Here is a 14,587-nt window from a genome sequence, read left to right as displayed (position 1 = left end):
TCATTATTTCACATCATAGTAAGAGTTAGAATAGACTCTAGTGCTGGTTGATTCAGCTATTCAAGGATGTTATCAGAGACTCACATTTTTTCTCCCTTTTTTTCTCCTATTTTCCTTAATGGTGTCTTCATGATTTGAGGCACGTAGGTGGTGCAGTCAGTTAAGCATCTGACCCTCGATTGCGGCTCAGGTCACGATCTCACAGTTTGTGAGTTCAAGCCTCGCGGCAGGCTCTGCACTGATTGCATGGAGCCTGCTTGGGATTCTGTCCCTCCTTCTCTTTGCCCCTTCCCCGCTGTGCTCTCTTTCTCTTTCTCTCTCAAAATAAACAAAAGAAATGGCGTCTTCATCATTAAGCTGGTAGGAAGATGGCATCTTTTCATATATCAGAGAAGATACGGATGAGAGATTGTCTTGTCATATATTGCTTTTCAGAATAATACAGAGATTAGCATGACTCCTATGCAAGGATGACGCACGCAAATTCACGAACCATTCCATATATTTTTTAAAAGAACAAGACACATGTCTCTACACCCCTTAGCAGGTTTCATGCCTCATTTAAAAAACTGGGCCTGAAGCAATTACTGGCAAGGGTGATGAAATTACCGTAACTGTCTTCAAAAACATTATCTGCTGTGAAATAAAGTCAATCACATTTCTACTGCACAAGGTTTTCATACACTTTTTGTTCTATTTTCTTCCTCAGCTCTATTGAGATATAACTGACATATAACATTGTATAAGTTTAAGGTGTAGAACATGTTTATTTGATGCACTTACATATTGCAAAACAATTACTGCTATAGCCGTTAGCTAATGCCTCCATCACATCAAATAATTACCCTTTCTTTTTTGTGATGAGAACATTTAGCATCTACTCTGTTCTTTATGCAGTTGATAACAAACTATGCGATTTTGACCCCTCTATATTGAAGGTCATTAATAAGTTGCTATTTTATGTTATCACCAAGTTGTATCTAATAGGAAAGGCTTCTGATAACACTTTGATATATACCAAGTAAGTAAATGAAAACTTTACTTTTTTATTAAGTAAAGAAGAGGTTAAGTAAAAGTAAAAAAAATGGGGGATGTCTTATTGAAACAAATGTTGATTTATTTGTATGTAACCTATACATATCCTTAGAGTATATCTTTGTATTTTGTGTAATTTGTAATTGTAGATTTATATTCATCATAGTGCATGAAAACTCCCACACACTCAAAAACAACCATTTTCATGTGTTGAACTATGTCATGAGCTTATCTGAAAGTATTGTTGGTTGTTCTGAAGCAAACATTGTACTTTTGTTTATTTGGTACAAATTTTTGTTGTTTTCGAGGGAAGAATGAACTGAGGCTTTTTAATATTTCTTTCTTTTCCACCGTGCTCATATTGGGTAGTAATTTAATGTATAAATGGTAAATACCTTGGATGAGACTCACCATATTCTGCAGAGTCAGATTACTAATCAATTTCTTCTTTAGAAAGATGAAAAAAGCAACAGCTAAAAATTTCTGAGACATACTGTCCTTTTTGGAAAATGTCAGTCCCCGGTTTAAATTCAATAGGAGTAATTTCAGGAGATTTCTCTGATGCAGTCCTTCTAAAATTTTGTCAGGGGGACAATACCTTGTTTATCCCCTGATTAATGTATTACTTTGAAAGAACAGCTGAGGAGATCTGATGTGTCAGTTCATTTAAATGCTGCCATTTTGCTTTTGTTGGAGGAACACGGCAATCACCCTCACACCGCGATGAATAAGACCTTGGCAGTTGCTGCTGTAAACGTCTGATCAATCTTCATGCCTTAGGCAGACAAAGGGAGATGGGGAAGAAGGCAGGAGGAGGAGTTCCTTTATATCCATATTTCCCAGAACTCTCCTGACAGACTGTGCACCTTCTGATTTATGTTATGTGCAAAGTGAGCTAGAGAATGGCTCACATCATTTGCAGCTTAACTTCTCTGAAAGCTAAAAGACAGCAGTGTGAATCGTCAGCAAGTCAGACATATGGCCTTAACTCATCTGTGGAATAATCAATTGTCTACGTATGTGACAAAAAATATGTATATATAAAATGTCTAATGTTAGCATTATTTTACTTTATGTGGTTTGATTTAACACATGTTACCCTGGCCTTGAATTTATTTTTTTTTAATTTTTTTTAATGTTTATTTATTTATTTATTTATTTATTTTTATTTAATTTTTTTTTTTAATTTATTTTTGGGACAGAGAGAGACAGAGCATGAACGGGGGAGGGGCAGAGAGAGAGGGAGACACAGAATCGGAAACAGGCTCCAGGCTCTGAGCCATCAGCCCAGAGCCTGACGCGGGGCTCGAACTCACGGACCGCGAGATCGTGACCTGGCTGAAGTCGGACGCTTAACCGACTGCGCCACCCAGGCGCCCCTGTTTATTTATTTTTGAGACAGAAAGAGACAAAGCATGAATGGGGGAGGGTCAGAGAGAGAGGGAGACACAGAATCGGGTCAGAGAGAGGGGGAGACACAGAATCGCAAGCAGGCTCCAGGCTCTGAGTGGTCAGCACAGAGCCTGACGCGGGGCTCGAACTCATGGACCGTGAGATCATGACCTGAGCCAAAGTCAGACGCTTAACCGACTGAGCCACCCAGGCGGCCTGAGGAATTTATTTCTTCAGACTCTCTTACCTTGGTCAGTGTCAGCACCATCTATCTGTTCAGTTGTTTGTGTTAAGAAACATGGAGCCCTTGGGGCGCCTTGGTGGCGCAGTCGGTTAAGCGTCCGACTTCAGCCAGGTCACGATCTCGCGGTCCGTGAGTTCAAGCCCCGCGTCAGGCTCTGGGCTGATGGCTCGGAGCCTGGAGCCTGTTTCCGATTCTGTGTCTCCCTCTCTCTCTGCCCCTCCCCCGTTCATGCTCTGTCTCTCTCTATCCCAAAAATAAAAATAAAAAAACGTTGAAAAAAAAAATTTAAAAAAGAAACATGGAGTCCTTCTCGGCTCTTTCTGCTACTCAAAACATCTTCACTATATTTCTCAAGTCTTCCCCAATCCTTGTCCTCTACCCCCATTTCCATAGTGTCTGCTCTATTTTATTATCTCTAGTGTCATAATTTCTTTTTTTAAATGCTTATTTATTTTGGGGGGCAGGGAGAGAAAGAGCAGGGGCGGGGCAAGTAGAGAGGCAGAGAGGGGAGAGGCAAAGGGGGGGGAAGGGCAGAGAAAGAGGGGGACAGAGGATCTGAAGCACACTCTGTGCTGACAGCAGAGAGCCCAATGCAGGGCTCAAACTCACAAACTGTGACATCATGACCTGAGCCGAAGTCGGAAGCTTAACCGACAGAACTGCTTATTACATCTGTAGTGTAATAATTTCAACAATCTTTTTACAAGATGTTCTTCCCTCCAGTGTCCCCTCGATAACCAGTTCTTTACACTGTGGCAAAGTGAACATTTTCAAAGATAAACTTCATTATTTCATTTGCTTCTTTGTTTAACATCTCCAATCTCCACCCTCAACCCCAGAATCTCTTGTAGGGATAAGTACAAATAACATCCTTGTAATGCCCTCAAAATATGACTTCAGGCTAGTGTTCTGACCTCATGATTCTCACAGTGGCTTCCACGGGCTGCTGCTCCTTTCTAAACCTAGAAAATACATTGGATGAGACTCAACATAGAAGGCTCCTCCTACTTGTAACTTTCCCTTCTCTACATTTAGACGCAGTGAACACTCTGATTCTCTCTTTCCATAGCACTTTATATATTTCTATTAGAGATTTTTATTTCTTTGTAGGTATTTTATGATATTGCTTCTCTTTCTGTGTATAAGACAGATTGTGCTTTTTTCCAGCATCTCATAGCTAATTACTAGTAATCACTCTAACAAAGAAACCTGGTACCATTAAAATGAAAACAATAAAAGCTGATTCAAAAAAATTTTTTTAGGTATGCCCTAGGTGGCTCACTAATTTAAGCATCTGACTCTTGATTTTGCCCATGTCATGGTCTAACAGTTTGTGAGTTCAAGCCCAGCATTGGGCTCTGCACTGGCAGCGTGGATCCTGCTTGGGATTCTCTGTCTTCCTTTCTCTCTCTGTGCGCCCCCCCCCTTTCAAAATAAATAAATAAAAACTTAAAAAATGTTTTTAATTCCCCAGAAAGGACATCTATATGCTTCTAGGCCTTGTGTAAATTCTTCAGTTATTTTTATGGACACCCTTCCCTTAAGTACTATCATTGGTTGAAAACAACTGAAAGATCCTTAATTATAACTTAAGTTTTTAGTGCGTTTCCCAGTAAAGAGTAAGCACTCAAAAGACTTGTTAAATGGCTGACTCAAAGTATGCTTTCTAATTTAGTTGTTTCTTATAGGTCTGGCTTATCATTATCGTAGTTCCTCACTTTCTCAGCATGCTCCTTTGAACACTCTTGCAGAAATTCCCAATCATTTCAGGATTATGTAATCCAGAAACATCACCTTCTATTCCTCTTCCTCACTGTCATCTATTGACCAGCTGGCACTTACCTATTAGGCAGAATTTTAGCCCTAGGCATCTTTTCCTTTAACCCAAATCTTGCCCGGATCCTGTATTAATTCAATAATTATATAGCTAACTTCCTTTGAGCCTTGGAATTCCTACCTTTCTATTTTCTTGAGTTTTTTATCAGCTCCCGTCAATAATCTATTCATCCTTTTATTTCTTTCAGAGTGTAAAAATACTCTGTATCCTCACATCTTCAAAACTACTCTTATGTCTTCAGCCCTGCACTAGCAGCAAGCCTCTTTCTCCTTCATGGTTAAGTCTCTAGAATGAGTTGTTTGCATTTCCTACATACTCTTCCTTGTCTATTTTTTCTCAAATGATGGCCATCTAGCCTCTGTCTTTATGACCTCAGTTTAATCATTTCAATGCTCTCTTTTGCTAAATTTGATGGGAAACGTTGTGTTCTTTTTCTCTTATTCTACATATGACAACATGTCTCATGTCACTTTTTTGAAGTCTTGTTTGGGCTCTTTCATTGTATCTCTCTAATCGATTCTTCCGACATCTATTTAGACTTCTCTTCCTCTACCCACTCGTTAAATATTGGTGTTTTCCAGCATTCTGTCCCTGGTCTCTTCTTTTACTATTATCCTCGCACCATAGGGCCTTAACCAATGTCACAGTCATATTTGGAGGTTGTGATCTGTGACTGGTGAGCCCTTGATATTCCACACATTGTCTTTAAGGGACTACATGTATTGTCTTTGGCGGAGGGTGTTCATGAATCCTGAGAACTTTCATTCAAAATAAATTGTGGTATATACATATGATGAAATATGATTCATCCTGAAAGAGGAGTGAAGTCATGATACATGCTATGACTTGGATGAACCTTGAACACATTATGCTAAATGAAAGAAGCCACAGTCAGAAGTTTACATATTGTAGGATTCCATTTATATGAACTATCCAAAATAGGTGCATCTATAGATTCATAAAGTAGAAAGTGGTCGTCAGAGGCTGGAGAGAGGGGAAATTGTGAATGATTAATTAATTAAAAAAAAGATGTTTTCAGGTGATGAAAGGTTTTAGAGAGTGGTGATCGCACCTTGTGAATGTACTATATACCCCTGAATTATAAAATGGTGTTGTGTGAATTTTACCTTAAACATAAAAGTTCAGAGGATTTATTTCATAACCTCCACCAAAATAAGGGCCAAAGAATTTTTGTATTGGATTCTTTTTTTCCCAGTTTTATTGGGATATAACTGACAGATAACATTATATTAATTAAAGATATAGACTATAGTGATTTGATGTATGTTCCGAACTGTCAGCACAGACCCGAATGTGGGGCTCAGACTCAGAAACTGTGAGATCATGACCAGAGCTGAAACCAAGAGTCAGATGCTTAACCGACTGAGCCACCCAGGTGCCCCTATGATACAGTATTACTAACTGTAATCACCATGCTGTACCTTACCTCCCCAAAACTTATGTTAAAACTGGAAATTTGTACCTTTTGATCACATTTACCCTTTTCACCTACCTCCTAACCCTCAACTCCAGCAGCCAGCAGTCTGTTCTCTGTGTCTGAGATTGTTTGTGTTTGTTTGTGTTTTTTTTGTTTTTTTTTCTTAGATACCTCATAGAAGTCAGTTAATAAAGTACATGTCTTCGTCTGTCAGACTTATTTCACTTAGCATAAGGCCCCTCAAGGTCCATCCATGTTGTTGCAAAGGCAGGATTTCTTTCATTTTTATGGCTGAATAACCTTCTATTGTGTACATATTCCATTTTCTTTACACATTCACTTCTCAATGAATATTTAACATTATTTTCATGTCTTAGCTATTGTTATTAATGCTGCAATAAATATGAGGGATGCAGGTATCTTTTAGAGATGACGATTTGATTTCCTTCAGATATACACTCAGGAATGGAATCTTTGAATCACACAGTAGTTCTGTTTTTAATTTTTAACATTCCATACTGTTTTTCATAGTGGGCATATCAATTTACGTACCTACCAGTAGTGCACCAGAGTTCCTATTCTTTACACTTTGCCAACACGTATCTCTTGTCTTTTTGATAATTGCAATTCTAACAGGGATAAGGTGATGTAACTATCTCATTATGATTTTGGTTTGCATTTCCTGATGATTAGTGATGTTGAGCACCTTTTTTAACCCACTCGTTGGATATTTGTATGTCTTCTTTGGAAAATATCTATACAGTTCCTCTGCCCATTTCTTAATCAGAATGTTTGATTTTTTTGCTATAAGTTGTATGAGTTCTTTATGTAATTTGGATATTAACCTCCTGTCAGATATGTGACTTGCAAATATTTTTGCCCACATCTTTTCATTTTGTTAATGGTTTCCTTTGCCCTGCAGAAGCCTTTTAGTTTGATATAGTCTCACCATTTATTTTTGCCTTTGGTGTTAAAGCCAAAAATCATTGCCAAGGCCTATATCAAGGAGCTTATTCCCTACATTTCTCCTAGGGAATTTTGTGCTCAGGTCTTACATTCAAATCTTTAATCTATTTGTCCTTTCCCTAGTTCCTTGAGGTGTATAGTTAGGTTGTTAATTTTTACTATTTCTTTTTTCTTTTTAAAAAATTTTTTAATGTTTGTTCTTGAGAAAGATCGAGAGAGACAGAGTGCGAGCAGGGGAGGGGCAGAGAGATGGGAGACACAGAATCCAAAGCAGGCTCCAAGCTCCAAGCTTTCAGCACAGAGCCTAACTTGGGTGTCGAACACGTAAACCGTGAGATCATGACCTGAGCTAAAATTGGACGCTTAACTGACTGAGTCCCCCAGGCACCCCTATTTTTTTTCTTAATGTTAGACTTTTATCACTTTGAACTTCCCTCCTTGGACTGATTTTGCTGTATCATGTACATGTTGATATGTTGTATTTCTACTTCATTTGCCTCAGATGTTTTTTATTTTTCTTTTAATTTTTTTTATACATGAAATTTATTGTCAAATTTGTTTCCATACAACACCCAGTGCTCATCCCAAAAGATGCCCTCTTCAATACCCATCACCTACCTTACCCTCCCTCCCACCCCGCATCAACCCTCAGTTTGTTCTCAGTTTTTAAGAGTCTCTTATGCTTTGGCTTTCTTCCACTCTAACCTCTTTTTTTTTTCCTTCCCCTCCCCCCATGGGTTTCTGTTAAGTTTCTCAGGATCCACATAAGAGTGAAAACATATGGTATCTGTCTTTCTCTGTATGACTTATTTCACTTAGCATCACATTGTCCAGTTCCATCCACGTTGCTGCAAAGGGCCATATTTCATTCTTTCTCATGGCCATGTAGTATTCCATTGTGTATATAAACCACAGTTTCTTTATCCATTCATCAGTTGATGGACATTTAGGCTCTTTCCACAATTTGGCTATTGTTGAGAGTGCTGCTATAAACTTTGGGGTAAAAGTGCCCCTATGCATCAGTACTCCTGTATTCCTTGGTTAAATTCCTAGCAGTGCTACTGCTGGGTCATAGGGTAGGTCTATTTGTAATTTTTTGAGGAACCTCCACACTGTTTTCCAGAGTGGCTGCACCAGTTTGCATTCCCAACAAGAGTGCAAGAGGGTTCCCGTTTCTCCACATCCTCTCTAGCATCTATAGTCTCCTGATTTGTTCATTTTGGCCACTCTGACTGGCATGAGGTGATATCTGAGTGTGGTTTTGATTTGTATTTCCCTGATGAGAAGCGACATTGAGCATCTTTTCATGTGCCTGTTGGCCATCTGGATGTCTTCTTTAGAGAAGTGTCTTCATGTTTTCTGCCCATTTCTTCACTGGATTATTTGTTTTTCGGGTGTGGAGTTTGGTGAGCTCTTTATAGATTTTGGATACTAGCCCTTTGTCTGATATGTCATTTGAAAATATCTTTTCCCATTCTGTTGGTTGCCTTTTAGTTTTGTTGATTGTTTTCTTTGCTGTGCAGAAACTTTTTATCTTCATGAGGTCCCAATAGTTCATTTTTGATTTTAATTTTCTTGCCTTTGGAGGTGTGTCAAGTAAGAAATTGCTGTGGTTGAGGTCAGAGAGGTCTTTTCCTGCTTTCTCCTCTAGGGTTTTGGTGGTTTCCTGTCTCACATTCAGGTCCTTTATCCATTTTGAGTTTATTTTTGTGAATGGTGTGAGAAAGTGGTCTAGTTTCATTCTTCTGCATGTTGCTGTCCAGTTCTCCCAGCACCATTTGTTAAGAGACTGTCTTTTTTCCATTGGATATTCTTTACTGCCTTGTCAAAGATTAGTTGGCCATACGTTTGTGGGTCTAGTTCTGGGGTTTCTATTCTATTCCATTGGTCTATGTGTCTGTTTTTGTGCCAATACTATGCTGTCTTGATGATTACAGCTTTGTAGTAGAGGCTAACGTCTGGGATTGTGATGCCTCCTGCTTTGGTCTTCTTCTTCAAAATTACTTTGGCTATTCAGGGCCTTTTGTGGTTCCATATGAATTTTAGGATTGCTTGTTCTAGTTTCGAGAAGAATGCTGGTGCAATTGTGATTAGGATTGCATTGAATGTGTAGATAGCTTTGGGTAGATTGACATTTTAACAATATTTATTCTTCCAACCCATGAGTATGGAATGTTTTTCCATTTCTTCATATCTACTTCAATTTCCTTCATGAACTTTCTATAGTTTTCAGCACACAGATCTTTTATATCTTTGGTTAGATTTATTCCTAGGTATTTTATGCTTCTTGTTGCAATTGTGAATGGGATCAGTTTCGTTATTTGTCTTTCTGTTGCTTCATTATTAGTGTATAAGAATGCCACTGATTTCTGTACATTGATTTTGTGTCCTGCAACATTTCTGAATTCATGTATCAGTTGTAGCAGACTTTTGGTGGAATCTATCAGATTTTCATGTATAATATCATGTCATCCGCAAAAAGTGAAAGCTTGACTTCATCTTTGCCAATTTTGATGCTTTGATTTCCTTTTGTTGTCTGATTGCTGATGCTACAACTTCCAACACTATGTTAAACAACTGCTGTGAGAGTGGACATCCCTGTCACGTTCCTGATCTCAGGGGGAAAGCTCTCAGTTTTTCCCCATTGAGGATGATGTTAGCTGTGGGCTTTTCATAAATGGCTTTTATGATGTTTAAGTATGTTCCTTCTATCCCGACTTTCTCGAGAGTTTTTATTAAGAAAGGTTGCTGAATTTTGTCAAATGCTTTTTCTGCATCGATTGACAGGATCATATGGTTCTTATCTTTTCTTTTATTGTGATGTATCACGTTGATTGATTTGCGAATGTTGAACCAGCCCTGCATCCCAGGAATGAATCCCACTTGATCATGGTGAATAATTCTTTTTATATGCTGTTGAATTCGATTTGCTAGTATCTTATTGAGAATTTTTTCATCCATATTCATCAGGGATATTGGCCTGTAGTTCTCTTTTTTTACTGGGTCTCTGTCTGGTTTAGGAATCAAAGTAATGCTGGCTTCATAGAATGAGTCTGGAAGGTTTCCTTCCCTTTCTATTTCTTGGAATAGCTTGAGAAGGATATGTATTATCTCTGCTTTAAATGTCTGGTAGAATTCTCCAGGAAAGCCATCTGGTCCTGGACTCTTATTTGTTGGGAGATTTGATAACTGATTCAATTTCTTCGCTGGTTATGGATCTGTTCAAGCTTTCTATTTCCTCCAGTTTGAATTTTGGAAGTGTGTGGGTTTTTAGGAATTTGTCCATTTCTTCCAGGTTGTCCAGTTTGTTGGCATATAATTTTTCATAGTATTCCCTGAAAGTTGCTTGTATTTCTGAGGGATTGGTTGTAATAATTCCATTTTCATTCATGATTTTATCTATTTGGGTCATCTCCCTTTTCTTTTTGAGACGTCTGGCTAGAGGTTTATCAATTTTGTTTATTTTTTCAAAAAACCAACTCTTGGTTTCATTGATCTGCTCTACAGTTTTTTTAGATTCTATATTGTTTATTTATGCTCTGATCTTTATTATTTCTCTTCTACTGGGTTTGGGGTGTCTTTGCTGTTCTGCTTCTATTTCCTTTAGGTGTGCTGTTGGATTTTGTATTTGGGATTTTTCTTGTTTCTTGAGATAGGCCTGGAGTGCAATGTATTTTCCTCTCAGGACTGCCTTTGCTGCATCCCAAAACATTTGGATTTTTGTATTTTCATTTTCGTTTGTTTTCATATATTTTTTAATTTCTTCTCTATTTGCCTGGTTTACCCACTCATTCTTTAGTAGGGTGTTCTTTAACCTCCATGCTTTTGGAGGTTTTCCAGACTTTTTCCTGTGGTTGATTTCAAGCTTCATAGCATTGTGGTCTGAAAGTATGCATGGTATGATCTCAATTCTTGTATACTTATGAAGGGCTGTTTCGTGACCCAGTATGTGATCTATCTTGGAGAGTGTTCCATGTGCACTCAAGAAGAAAGTATATTCTGTTGCTTTGAGATGCAGAATTCTAAATATATCAGTCAAGTCCTTCTGATCCAATGTATCATTCAGGGCCCTTGTTTCTTTATTGACCATGTGTCTAGATGATCTATCCATTATTGTAAGTGGGGTATTAAAGTCCCCTGCAATTACCACATTCTTGTCAATAAGGTTGCTTATGTTTATGAGTAATTGTTTTATATATTTGTGGGCTCCTGTATTCGGCACATAGACATTTATAATTGTTAGTTCTTCTTGTTGGATAGACCCTGTATTTATTATATAATGTCCTTCTTCATCTCTTGTTACAGCCTTTAATTTAAAGTCTAGTTTGTCTGATATAAGTATGGCTACTCCAGCTTTCTTTTGACTTCCAGTAGCATGATAAATATTTCTCCATCCCCTCACTTTCAATCTGAAAGTATCCTCAGGTCTAAAATGAGTCTCTTATAGACAGCAAATAGATGGGTCTTGTTTTTTTTTTTATCCATTCTGATACCCTATGTCTTTTGGTTGGCGCATTTAGTCCATTTACGTTCAGTGTTATTATAGAAAGATATGGGTTTAGAGTCATTGTGATGTCTGTAGGTTTCATGCTTGTAGCGATGTCTCTGGTACTTTGTCTCACAGGATCCCCTTTAGGATCTCTTGTACGGCTGGTTTAGTGGTGATGAATTCCTTCAGTTTTATTTGTTTGGGAAGACTTTTATCGCTCCTTCTATTCTAAATGACACATTTGCTGGATAGAGGATTCTTGGCTGCATATTTTTTCTGTTCATCACATTGAAGATTTCCTGCGATTCCTTTTTGGCCTGCCAAGTTTCAGTAGAGAGATCCATCACAAGTCTTATTGGTCTCCCTTTATATGTTAGAGCACATTTATCCCTAGCTGCTTTCAGAATTTTCTCTTTATCCTTGTATTTTGCCAGTTTCACTATGGTATGTCGTGCATAAGATCGATTCAAGTTACATCTGAAGGGAGTTCTCTGTGCCTCTTGGATTCCAATGCCTTCTTCCTTCCCCAGATCAGGGAAGTTCTCAGCTATTATTTCTTCAAGTACACCTTCAGCACCTTTCCCTCTCTATTCCTCCTCTGGAATACCAATTAGGCGTAGATTATTTCTCTTTAGTGCATCACTTAGTTCTGTAATTTCCCCCTCATACTTCTGGATTTTTTTATCTCTTTTTTCTCAGCTTCTTCTTTTTCCATAATTTTGTCTTCCAGTTCACCTATTCTCTCCTCTGCCTCTTCAGTCCGAGCCATGGTCGTCTCCATTTTATTTTGCAACTCGTTGATAGCATTTTTTAGCTCCTCCTGGATGTTCCTTAGTCCCTTGATCTCTATAGCAAGAGATTCTCTGCTGTCTTCTATACTGTTTTCAAGCCCAACGATTAATTTTATGACTATTATTCTAAATTCACTTTCTGTTATATTTTTTAAATCGTTTTTGATCAGTTCATTAGCTGTCATTATTTCCGGGACATTTTTTTGAGGGGAAATCTTCCGTTTTGTCATTTTGGATAGTCCCTGGAGTGGTGCGGAATTGTGGGGCACTTCCCCTGTGCTGTCTTGAATAACTTGCGTTGGTGGGTGGGGCCCCAGTCAGACCTGATGTCTGCCCCCAGCCCACCACTGGGGCCACAGTCAGACTGGTGTGTGCCTCCTCTTTCCCTCTCCTAGGGGCAGGATTCACTGTGGGGTGGTGTGGCCCTTCTGGGCTACTTGCACACTGCCAGGCTTGTGGTGCTGGGAGTCTGGCGTATTAGCTGGGGTGGATCAGCAAGGTGCATGGGGGCAGTAGGGGTAGGCTCAGCTTGCTTTTCCTTCTGTGATCAACTTCGGGAGGGGCCCTGCAGCACCGGGAGGGAGTCAGACCCACCGAGGGAGGGATGGATCCGCGGAAGCACAGCGTTGGGTGTTTGCATGGTGCAAGCAAGTTCCCTGGCAGGAACTGGTTCCCTTTGGGATTTTGGCTGGGGAATGGGCAAGGGAAATGGCGTTGGCGAGCCCCTTTGTTCCCCGCCAAGCTGCGCTCTGTCGTCTGGGGCTCAACAACTGTCCCTCCCGTTGTTCTCCAGCCCTCTGGCTCTCCAAGCAGAGCTGTTAGCTTATAACATTCCAGATGTTAAGTCCCGCTTGCTGTCCGAACACACTCTGTCCAGGCCCTCCACTTTTGCAAGCCAGACTGGGGCCCTCTGCTTGGCCGGCAGGCCGCCCCTCACCCCTGGCTCCCTCCCGCCAGTCCATGTAGCGCGCACCACCTCTCTGCCCTTCCTACCCTCTTCCGTGGGCCTCTCGTCTGCACTTGGCTCCGGAGACTCCGTTCTGCTAGTCTTCTGGTGGTTTTCTGGGTTATTTAGGCAGGTGTGGGTGGAATCTAAGTTATCCGCAGGAGGCGCGGTAAGCCCAGCGTCCTCCTACACCGCCATCTTCCCATCAGTCTCTTTTAATTTTTTTTAACATTTATTTATTTTTTGAGAGGGAGACAGAGACATAATATGAGTGGGGGAGGGGCAGAGAAAGAGGAGGTCACAGATTCTGAAAGAGGCTCCAGGCTCTGAGCTGTCAGCACAGAGCCCACACGGGGCTCAAAGTCATAAATCAGGAGATTATGACCTGAACTGAAGTCGGATGCTTAACTGACTGACCCACCAGGCACCCCTTTAATTTTTCTTTTGATTTCAGTACCATGTTGTTTCATATCCACATGTTTGTGAATTTTCCAGTCTTCTATAATAATTGATCTGTAGTTTCATGACATTGTGGTGGTTGCCAAAAAGGCTTAATATGGTTTCAATCAAATTTATTAAGGCTTGTTTTGTGATCTCATAACATCTGTTCTAGAGAATGTTCCATGTACACTTGAGAAGAATGGTTTTTCTATTGATTTTGGATGGCATGTTCTATATATATCTATTAGGTTCATCTGATCTAATGTATAGTTTAAGTCCCAGTGTTGTCTGGATGATCTACCCATTGTTGAAATGATTACTTTCAAACTTTTAAATTTTTTTAAAGGTTTTTTTATTTACTTCGATAGAGAAAGACTGAAAACAGAGGAGGAATAGAGAGAAACACAGAGAGAGAATCCCAAACAGGCTCAGCACTGTCAGCATGGAGCCTGATTCAGGGCTTGATCTCATGAATCATGAGATCATGACTTGAGCTGGAATCAGGAATCAGGCACTCAACTGACTGAGCCATCCAGGTGCCCCTCAAACCTTTATATTTTAAATCCCAAATTTCTCCTAAATTCCATACCTACATACACAACTAACTCTAATGTATATCTCAATCTGGATATTTCACAGATACCTGTATCTCAATATATTTAAAATATAATTTATCATCTCCCAAATTATGCCTGATATTTTGTTTCTCATTTTTCTATGCAGTTCAAAAATCTAAGAGTCAGCCTTACCTCCTCCATTTTTCCCACTTTTTCCCATATCCAGTCAGGCTTGAGATCTGTTATGTTCTATTTGATGAAAGTATCACTGTTTTTAGGGGCACCTGGGTGGCATAGTTAGTTAAGGCATCCAACTTCAGCTCAGGTCACAATCTCTCAGTTTATGGGTTCAAGCCCCACGTTGGACTCTGTGCTGACAGCTCAGAGCCTGGACCCTGCCTCGAATTCTGTGTCTCCCTCTCTCTGCCTCTCCCCCACTTGCACTCTGTCT

General features: G+C 39.6%; 1 non-coding gene across 1 annotated transcript; it reads left to right on the top strand.

Annotated features, from left to right (window-relative positions):
* The first annotated feature begins 403 nt into the window (after positions 1–403).
* LOC131484181 (U6 spliceosomal RNA) lies at positions 404–507 on the top strand. Its single transcript, XR_009248084.1, has one exon. It is a non-coding gene; the product is annotated as a U6 spliceosomal RNA (small nuclear RNA).
* The last annotated feature ends 14,080 nt before the right edge of the window (positions 508–14,587 follow it).

Source organism: Neofelis nebulosa, chromosome 8, assembly GCF_028018385.1.
Source record: "Neofelis nebulosa isolate mNeoNeb1 chromosome 8, mNeoNeb1.pri, whole genome shotgun sequence".
In the NCBI taxonomy this organism is placed as follows: domain Eukaryota; kingdom Metazoa; phylum Chordata; class Mammalia; order Carnivora; family Felidae; genus Neofelis; species Neofelis nebulosa.
The sequence above is the reverse complement of the archived record's forward strand: the minus strand, read 5'-3'. Positions and strand labels throughout refer to the sequence as shown.